An 11,128-nucleotide genomic window follows, 5' to 3' on the forward strand; every position below is an offset into this window, starting at 1 on the left:
AAAGAGCGAAAGACTAAGCCAAACCAACCTTCCTCAAGGGATAGCCCCTGCTCCAAGAGACATTGCAGGTCTCTCTTCTTTCCTCTCTTCTCAGATCCAAATACCTATTGACACTTTGCTCCAAGGTAGCCCAAGTTTATGGAACGATCTGAAGGATTGGATGGAAGGATGCCTCGGGGCATGCATGCACAAATCTATGGAACCTGGTAGCTCTAATGAATCCGAGAAAGAAGAATTTCTTATACCCCATAAGGTAACTGGCACCCCTACGGTTCGAGTGAATAAACTTGGACAATACTTCGAAGGAGATGAACCCAATGCGGCTTTACTAATAACCTTCGATGGCCTCCAAGTTATAGAAATCTTGGATGGAGGACGAAGAGTGAGCATTGTTACAAAACAATGCTGGGAAAAATGGGGAGCACCTACCTTGGATGACATCACATTGCTGGTTAAACTTGCTAATGGAGACATAGCTAGACCCATCAGTCTATTGAGGGATCTCAAAATTAAGATCTTTGGAACTATTACCGCCACACCTTTGTGGTGATGAACTTTGGATGTCAGCTAGTTTCTTACGACGACTGGAGACCATTCATGAGAGAATAAAAAATGATTCATGATTGGGATTCCGACCACATATACGTTCGGAGAGAAGATTAAACATTCAAGGTCAATCTACGTGCGTGGAAGGTATATGCCATGAGCGGCAAACCATTTGAGGACTCTGTTACAACAACGTGATCCACCACAGTCCATCTGTGTGTCAGATGTGTCATAAGACACTGGAAGATGAGAAGGATAGTGAGGAGTGTGTGCCTTTCTTGGAGTCAGAAGACTTTGAGAACTGGATGCATATACTTGCTACCCTAGACATTTTGCCTAGGCACACCAGTACAAGGTTTGCTACAGCAGATGGGCATGACATTACATCTCTATACATGCTTAGTGTTCAGCATACCTGCCCAATGTCACCACCCAAGAACTTGAACAGACTATTAGAGCAAAGCCATCAAGGGGCACACACTCTCATAGAACTCACACGCCTGAGGGATTCCCTAGGCCAAAACGATACGTCTTCCCAAATGATTGAGATACCCACTGGTGGCTGAAGTATGTTGGGGGTGGAAGCACATGACCACTTCAATGAAATATGGTACTATTAGTAAAAGGAGTTTACTAATAGTTCCCTTTTGGTCCACACAACCATCCCATAGCTAGTAGGGCCCGTCGAGTCCAGAATCAGAGAAGCTTTGCCACTCAGTGCATAGAGCATGCAACAAAAAGCTAGCACTGGTTGAAAAAGAAGCCAAAAGGGTAGTTGATGAAGAAAGTGATAAAGCCGAAGAGACTAGATAGGTGCCTAAACATTTCAAGACCTTCTAGATGGCTGGCCAATTTGTCCAATATGATTCAACTCAAAGGTCTGACAGTGGGCAACCAGGGACCTCTTATGATGGTCCAGCTAAGGTCAAGGAGATAAATTTGGTAGGCTTGGGCAAGGACCCAAGGCCGATGTATATTGGAGAAGACCTCTCTATAGAAGAAGAGACCGAGCTTATCGCTCTCCTGACAGAATTCCAGGATTGCTTCGCCTGGAAGTACACGGACATGAAAGTTGTACCTCCTGCAGTATTCTAACACACCATTCCAATGGTCAATGGAGCCAGGTCGGTCAAACAACGGGCATATCCGATGAATCCAAAATACTCCAAGATGGTCCACAAAGAGATCTTTAGACTCATATGCCGGATTCATCTATGAGATCGAGCATACGGAATGGGTATCGTCCATTGTGATAGTGCCCAAGAAGAATGGAAAAGTCAGAGTGTGCATAGACCTTAAAAAGGTCAATGCCGCCACTATCAAGGATCATTATCCCCTTACCTTTCATAGAACATGTGCTAGAATGAGTAGCAAGAAAGGAAGCTTCCTTGATGGATTCTCTGGATACAATCAGGTGCTGATCGATCGATCCCAAGGATTAACACAAAACAGCCTTTGCCCCACCGAATGGGGCACATATGCATACCGTGTTATGCCCTTTGTGCTGACCAACGTCCCCGGTACCTTTCAACATCTCATTTGCATGGCTTACAAGGAAATCTTTGGAAATTCCTTGAGGTCTTTATGGATGGCCTTTGTGGCAACTCTTCCTAGAAGGAGCACCTTGCATGTTTGCAAGTTGTAGGCTATATCGCATCTCGTTGAACCCACTTAAATGTTAATTTTAGGATAGACACGGAGTGATCCTAGGACATATTGTCTCCAGGTAGGGAATTTCTACTGATGATAGCAAAGTGCAGCTTATCTTGGAGCTACCTCCACCCACACTAACTTCAAGGGTGTCCAACGCTTCATGGGGCACGTCAATTACTATCGATGATTCATTTTTATGTACACTAATATTGCTTGACCTCTTTATAGACTCTTAATTTTCTTTGAGTGGACTGAAGAATGCCAACGGGCTTATACAACACTTAAAAAAGCCTTAGCAAGCACTCCAATTCTAAGGTCCCCCCATTGGGACATCATTTTCCACATTCACATCGATGCCTTAGCTTTTGCTGACTGTCTGTGCTGGCCCACAACAACCAGGAGAACACAAGATGGATTTCCCCATCAGCTTTGCCAGTCGCCAACTCAATGAAGCGGAGAGAAATTACACCATGAATGAGAGAGAGGGACTACACCGTCAAGGAGTTTTGCCATTATCTTATGGCAACTAAGTTTTTTTTCATCGTAGACCATCAAGCTCTTCTATACCTTGGTAAACAAGCCCCGTATGACAGGCATAATCACGAGGTGGCTGCTTATATTGCTCAAATTTGACTTCACCACACCATCACGATGAGGAAAGGCTCTCAACATGTTCTAGTTGACCACACGTCAAGGATCTCCAATGGTGAACCACCAATGGGAGTAGATGATGATTTACCAGATGCTTCCCTATTCCAACTATGCTTGATTCTTGAATGGGACGAGGAGGTGGCACACTTCTTAGCCAACGGCTTACTGATGGATCCTCTCCTCAAAAAGACCAAGCCTATCACCTTATCAAACAAGCGGCCCCCTACCAACTCATCGCAAGACAACTTTATAAGCAGGGAAAATATAAAATTCTACGTCGTTGTGTCCGCGAAGATGAGTATGTGCTCCTTCTTGATCACGCGCTCACTCTGCCTGTGGGGGGACACTTTGCAGTAGATATCATTGCATAGAAGGTCCTCACGACGGCGACTGGGTTATGGTGGCCCACTCTAATGGTGGATGCAATAGAATACATCAAGCGGTGTGATGAGTGCCAGTATACAGCAATTCCCAGCTTCAAAGCACATGCCCCTGAACCCAATTGTGTCCTTACAACCATTTGAGAAATGGGGTGATGAGTGCCAGTGTACAGCAATTCCCCGCTTCAAAGCACATGCCCCTGAACCCAATTGTGTCCTTACAACCATTTGAGAAATGGGGTGATGAGTGTCAGTGTACAGCAATTCCCTGCTTCAAAGACCACATGCCCCTGAACCCAATTGTGTCCTTACAACCATTTGAGAAATGGGGTCATTGGACCCATCAGTCCAACAACCAAATACACTCAAGCTTGATACATAATAGTGGGTAGAATCTCGGGCGACCCGCAAAGCTGACTGCTAAATTCCTATATGAATCAGTCACCATCACATGCTTCGGTTGCCCCCTCGAGCTCGTTAGTGACAATGGAACACATTTCATTAATGAGGTAATCCAATTCCTCTTGTAAGAGTTCCTTGTCACTCACATAAAGTCCTCCCCCTATTACGTACAAGCAAATGGCCAGGCAAAAAGCACGAACAAAATTCTATGTGCCATTCTGATTAAAACCATAGAGGCCAGCCGCAACAATTGGGAACAAAAGTTGTCGACTACAATTTGGGCTTATTGTACTTCCTATATAAGATAGCAACCAAGGCCACCCCTTTCAGTTTAACCTATGGATGGTACTAAAGCTGTTATGCCCATGGAGTTCTTATTCCCCAGTTTGCATGTCACAGTACAAGAAAAGCTCACTAGACATGTCTTACGATGTCGCCTATTTGAGCTTGAAAAGCTCGATGAAACACGCCTTTTAGCACTATACAACATGATTGTTGAGAAGCTAAGGCATAAACAATGGTTTGACGACCAACTTAAGGACAAGAAAATGAACGAGGGCAATATGGTCCTCTTATTCAGTACCAAGACACATAAAAAGAATGTAGAAATGGCTGGTTATTTCAATGGTAGAAAACTTAAATGCTAATATGGCCCGCTCACGGAGACTACCTTAAGAGCCATCCATGATAAAAAACAACGTAGGAAAGACTATGAGAATATGAAACAAGCTGTACAACAAGAGGCCAAAGGAAGGCAAGCCAAGCTTCGGTAGAGACACATTGTTGGTCAATATGGCCCAAGTGGTCGACCTTAAAGAAGAAGAATAGGAGGTGAAGCCAGCTCGGTTGTGGTTAGGAATGACCACCCTATCGAGGTTTGTCCAAAATTAGCTCTTGTCTCGATATAGGGGCTAATTACAATTTGATGTCGCATGAAATATGGCGTTCCCTTGGGGGACCCTCGCTAAAAAGAAACCCCTACCATTGTTACCACTGTAACGTCACAACATGTTTATTATTTAGGCATAGTCACGCTTTTATTCCACATTAGAAATAATCCCTTGGAAGGGAAGTTCTATGTGATGCCTGTAGGAACCATGTGTGAAGAAATACTCCTTGGAAGGGGTTGGATGGAACATAATAGGTGCAACATCAGCTGGGATGCACGGATGGCAACCTTACAGCTAGCCTCCAGCCAAGCAACTGTCCTTATGGTAGACAAAGAGCCAGTACTACCCACTGCTCCCCCATGCTAAGAACTTCCCTCTTCACCACCCATCATCATTCTGTCACCACACTCCCACAAATCCACCCCCTAAAAAAGAGGCCGCTCATCATTTCAACCACATCAATGCCTCTCACACTCTCCCTACAACCACGCTCGGCAATAGCAACCCACTCTCATATCGCTGTTTTGCCAGCCATTGACCCACCAACCCACACTAACCCAAATAACATTTCTAATAAAACTAACAGCACTCCACTAGGTCTCCATCTCCCCGTTGGGTACCTAAGAAGCTACTCGTAGCACAAGGCTACTATGAGGGCGAATCTATATTGTGGATCCCCCGATGATCCCAACCCTCCCCTTTGTCCACAGACACCCAAAGCTCCTCGTCCCCCACATCGGCAAAAATTTGCCAACCACAAGCCTACAGGGTATAGGACAAACGTAGGCCTAAATGCTCTCCACGGAACTTCAATCCTCAATCAGACCCTCAAATGTACCCAAAACCAACCCCTCGGTGGATCCCAAAACCTCTCCTATGATCCCAACACTTCTATGAGGGCAATCATCATATTTGGATCCCCAAATCTCCCCAACCTCAACTTCCACCCCATGTTGCTCAGCAGTCCCCTACCTTCAAAGGTGACCTCCGCCATAAAGACTGCTCAAGAAAAAGGGAAGCAAAAGCTTCAGAGTGACACTATAACCCCCATTCTGTCGCGCCGATAGAGCTAACTAATGATATACCCTCAACGTCAGCAACTCCCCCACCTATCATTGTGAGGCTGTAATGGAATACTACAAGGCCATCATCAACTCCTTCATTCTCAGATACTTCCTTACTACATGCCTCATAATCCCTCAAGGAAGTAATACCCCCCACCACGCTATTGCCAAATTGGAATTGACTTTTGGAATACTACAAGGCCATCATCAACTCCTTCATTCTCAGATACTTCCTTACTACATGCCTCAGAATCCCTCAAGGAAGTAATACCCCCCACCACGCTATTGCCAAATTGGAATTGACTTCTCACCTTGGCAAATTGGGCACGCAGTCAGTATAAAACCGGCAATGGGGTGCTGTTAGCATAGCCTTTGGACACACAACCTGATTTAGGGTGTCCACAAAAAAAAAACACAAGAAAAAAAGAGAAGATGGTGAATGCCATGGGCATTCCAAACTTGCCACGGCCATACTCTTTACAAGTTTTGATTTGCCACAGCCGTTCCAACCCATGCAGTGAAATGCCTTGGCCATCCCATCCTCCACAATTTGCCACGGTCGTTCGGAATTCGCCACGATTGTACCATCTTTTAATCAAAGATCCCACCCGTTCGGAATTCGACATGGCCATACCAACTTTTAATATAGAAGCAAACGCTCGTTCCTTTTCAGATTTTGAAAGCAAACACCCGTTCCCTTCTCCATTTTAAAAAGCCCACGCCTGTTTGCTCTTATTTTTCAACTGCCCCACCACCACGACCATTCTCTTTTGAGTCGCCATGGCTGTTCTCTTTTGAGTCGCCATGGCTGTTCGCTTGTAATCCCATAGCCATTCGCTTCAAAACTGCCACGGCTGTTCGCTGCTAATGCCATGGTTGTACCCTTTTGAAACCTATAAATATGGGCCCCACCCCCTCATTCCATCACTTTCAGCTCTCTCTGTCTAGCCAAACTCTTGCAGCTTTTTTTCTTGATCTCTCATACCCTCACACGTGCTCTGCACCGTCTGATACTTTAGATTCATCTTGGGAGGTCCTCCACCATACCTCCATCAGGAGGAAGCGACCGACAGGGGGTAGATTTGAGGAGTATGCCCGGCATCCCACACAGCTATCTCATTTGGAGAGGCCCTAATGAAGCAGGTCAATGGCCACACAGTGCACTCCCTCATGAAGAATAACCACAAGGTGGAGCATAAGCTCTTATAGTTCACAGGGCCATGCTACAAGGCCATTGCATCCGACCCTGCAATTGTACAAAATCTAGAGCAGCTAGGCCTGGGCAGATTGCCTACTTTGGAGCCATGGGGGCTCGACCTTTACAACAGCCTATATTTTAAAGAGACCTATGATGTCAATCTTCATACAGGCAAAGTTTTGGATAATGACGGCCAATGACAGAGGGTCTAGCTCAATGTGGAACTTATCAAAGATTCCCTATAGCTCCCCAACATGGACCAACCCTATGTCAGGCTGACCAATGCCCCCAAGATGGCCAAGGGAGTATACAGAGGCAGCCCAAACAAAGATGGGGTGGAGTGGGCCAACATCACCCAACAGGATCTGATCATGCCAGCTCGGCTTTGCAGTTTTTACTAAAGACTTGCTGGACAGACAGGTTCAACGAGTGTAGCATGACCACTTTAGCCTGTGTGCATTAAGGCCAAATGGTAAATTGGGCCAAGGAGCTGCATGGAGTCTGTTTGAACCCACACAAGTACCTTTTCAAGGAGTTGCATGGAGTCTGTTTGAACCCACACAGGGGAAGTTGTAGCGGCCACCCTACTGACATGAGTACTGTATTATGCAATCGGGTGGGAGGAGTTGCCCCGCAGCGGCCCCGATGCTGTCATCACATCGCAAGAGGCAACACTAAGAGCCAGCGGGCACAGAACAGGTACCTCTTCCACCCAATCCACGCCCTACACAGTAGAAGCTCGCAGCTGTTGTTGCAGAGGCAAGTAGAAAGGCCGTGGAGGAGGAGGAGGAAAAACAAAAGCAAGACTTCTTTCAGCAAAATTTATATGAGACACCTCCTCCGGATCGCTTCACAAATATCCCATAGTTCACAGAGAGGACGCTAGACCCTGTTCCCCCCATGCAGCTCAACAGAATACAATCAATACCCTTTGCTGGGTGCATGATCAGGAAGTTTTCGCTCCAGCCAGGCTTATGCAGAAAGTGTTCATGAAGCCCATGGGGACGTGCCTAATTTTGCCTTGGGATTTTCACATATGGCTAGAGAGCTAATCACACAAATGACAGATCGCATCTACCGTCAAAACAGGAGGTGGCTGCTATTTCTCAGAGGGAGATGCTGCTCACCAAGGCCTAGGAAAGACAAGTATCTGAAGAGCTTTATCAAGTCAACTTGCTTAACATGCAGCTCCAGAGCAAATTTGATGAGAAAACTCAGCAGCACGGACATGCCCTTGCCCGCATTACAGACCTCGAGCAGCAACTCAGACAGGTCCATGAAGTTGCTCAGTGGCACATCATGAGTTATCCGTCATGGAGAACCTTGCACATGATGCCTAAGATCTAGCCCAGGCTGCAGCAGAGGAGGCACATGAGCAAACTAAGCTAGACTTTCAAAATGATACCTACCATAAAGCCTCAACAGCACCATCCACTAGCTCTGGAGGAGCAACTTGGTGACAATGAAGCTCAGGAGGCACAACCACCTTCCACCCCCTCTGTTCCTTCCTATAGCACCCTCAATTGCAAGGTGTATGCTTTGATGGTGGACACAACATGGAGATCCCTATCCTAGCACTCCCCCCATAAAGCCCATACCAACTCATTGACCTCCACTTCTGGAGTGTCTGGCTGAACCTGCTCCAGCACAACCTCTACTTGGACGAGCCCCTCTCCTCACCAAGCTCCCTAACTCTAGTATCACCCTTATCCCCCACCTCTTTTTTCAAAGCCTTCTCTCTTTCCAACACCCCCACGACTTCTATGAACTCCCTCAACACCCTCTCCAAGCCATTTTGACTAGCTGGTGCCAACTACGTTTTTGGCTTCCCCTCCAACCCAACAAAGCTTATAGACCTCTCAGTTCTAGATGGTCTTTGCCCATATCCTTACCCCTCCTAGATTTCTATAGGGTATCTACATTATCTCTAGGATATCAGCTGCTGGCATGTGGTGAATAGCGCCTACCTCTCCCTCCATGCCGATGCTCTTCCCCCTATATTCCATCAAAGGTCTCCTCATCCTTTACTACCACAAGTGCCACGAGTAGCTGCAAGTGATGGCCGCCCCCACTGGCATCTACCAATTCGAAGACTCTCACGTCGCCTTCCCCTTGAGTTATCCTCCAAAGAAGCTGTCAAAAGCTTTCTTCCATGCACATAGCTTGCGAATGCCGCCAAAGTAGGTTATGCCCAGATGACTAGGATGGCGGCGACGATGATGGCCACGTGGTGATAGCCTCCCACCCCCATGCTCTTTGTCTCTCCCTCCACCCGCATGGCTCCTCTCCCCCCTCTTCCAACATCCAACCCCAACCATCCCCAACCTTCTTCCCCCCCATTCATTTTCCCACACCACCCTCACCCCCCTTTTTTTTATCACTCTGACTGGGAATGCACACCATTTTTCGTGACATTCCCTCCACCTCCACAAAACCCCCACCCCTTTTCGATGCAAGCCTCGCCACGGGAGCCTCCACCTCGACACCCCCTCCACCCACGTTGACACGGCAACCCTCCCCACACCACAACACCTCAAAGAGGGCAAAATTTCGCTGCCACCACCACTGGAGCGTGAGGAGGTCAACCCTTCGCTCAACCCTCTTAACTGGTGGGACCCCCTTGATTGTACGGAGTTCGAGTAGGTAATTGCCATCCTACTCGGTTGAGAACTCTAGGTAGATCCCATCACCTACATCACGGACCACATGGACATCCATGTCCTGTGCCCTTACCTTGAAGCTAAGTATCACTAGTGGGGCGGCGAGAACACCCCCCAAAGGCACACAAAGGATACCACCAACCACCCGCCACTACTCATCCCATCACGTTCGAACTCATGGGTGAGCAGTCGGCCTAGAGGCACCCTTTCCCCTTTAGACCCTTCATCTAGGGAGACTTATTACAAGGCTCCTCGTGCACTCCACATCAGCTCAGACTACCTCCGTATAAGAAGACGATGGGCGTGGCATGTTTTCCATGAGGAGCAGAAGCAGAACCCGAAGCTTAAGTTCAACTTTCCTTAGTTTTCTCCTTTGTCCAACGCAGCAACCATGTACTAAAGAGACGATGATCTGACAATTCCATGACTTCATCCGCGCTGCTCTACGACCAAGTCCCAGACGACCCAGCCATGAACGATCTGCTTCTTCCACTTGATCATCATGTTGTGCTGAAGTCCTTTCTAGATTGGGACCACTACCATGAAGGTGTGCAGGGGGTTGGCCTTTAACATTAACAAAGGCCCAACCCTCAAGTAGATTTTTGGCTACTATGAGCGCATCATGTGGATGCCCACCTGACACCTGTAGACCTTCAAAGACATGATGGAGACCACCTTCTGGACAAGCTACAAGGTCTTCCATCGAGCCCCCCTAGTCCCAACCTTACACTGTGACTTCATCCGAACCTATTTGATCTACTACTACAGATAGATCCAGCCACCTGCGAGGAAGGACCTGCATTAGGGAGGCGGGTATGTTAACCTGCGAGGAAGGACCTGCATTAGGGAGGCGGGTATGTTAACCACTTTGGTTAACATTACCTTTGGCATAGCTACACTCTTTGTAATCTATCTTTTGTAACTGTGCAATGTACTTATTGGATATGAGACATGGGATGATCGAGCTTACAGCTTGTGTAATGCCGGTCATGGTGATGAGGAATAGTTGTACATAGAGTTAGAAAGACTAGTTTTGGGCCCCCACAATGATAAATGGACGGTCGGCTATTGTAACTATGAGCTCTTGTATATAAGTCATTTTATGGAATATGAAAAGGGACAATCTCATTTGTCTCCTTTGAGCTTGCCTCTTCTCTCTCTCTCTCTCTCTCTCTCTCTCTCTCTTCATTTGAGCTTGTGGATCCATGTTAGCTTGTGGATCCATGTTAGCTTGTGTTCTTGCTTGCTTGCATGTTTGATTGTCAGTGTATGTAAGTAGAGATGGTAATGCTCTCCTTTGTCTTCTTCTCTACCCCCTCTTTGCTATCTACCAAGTTCCTTTTACATGGTAGTTGCATGAGGTGAAGGTTGAGCTCTCTATAGCTTCCTTCCTTCTTGCTCTCTACCTAGCCATTGGATCTCTTCTTATGTGCAAGGTAGCATGTTATCCTTAATAGAAGGCTATGGAAGGCCACATGCTCTTGATATCCATAAAGAGCCTCAAAGGGAGCAATCCCAATGCTCAAATTCTTGGTGAATTTATGACAAAATTCAACCCGATGTAGCCATTCATCCCATGAAGATTGTATGTCATGATAATTATACCTCAACAAATACAACTCAAGCCACTTGTTGGTACACTTTGTTTGCCCCTCATTTTGAGGATAATAGGCTATAGATGGAG

This window comes from Cibotium barometz, chromosome 9, assembly GCF_041138505.1.
Source record: "Cibotium barometz isolate CiBa-2024 chromosome 9, ASM4113850v1, whole genome shotgun sequence".
Lineage (NCBI taxonomy): Eukaryota > Viridiplantae > Streptophyta > Polypodiopsida > Cyatheales > Cibotiaceae > Cibotium > Cibotium barometz.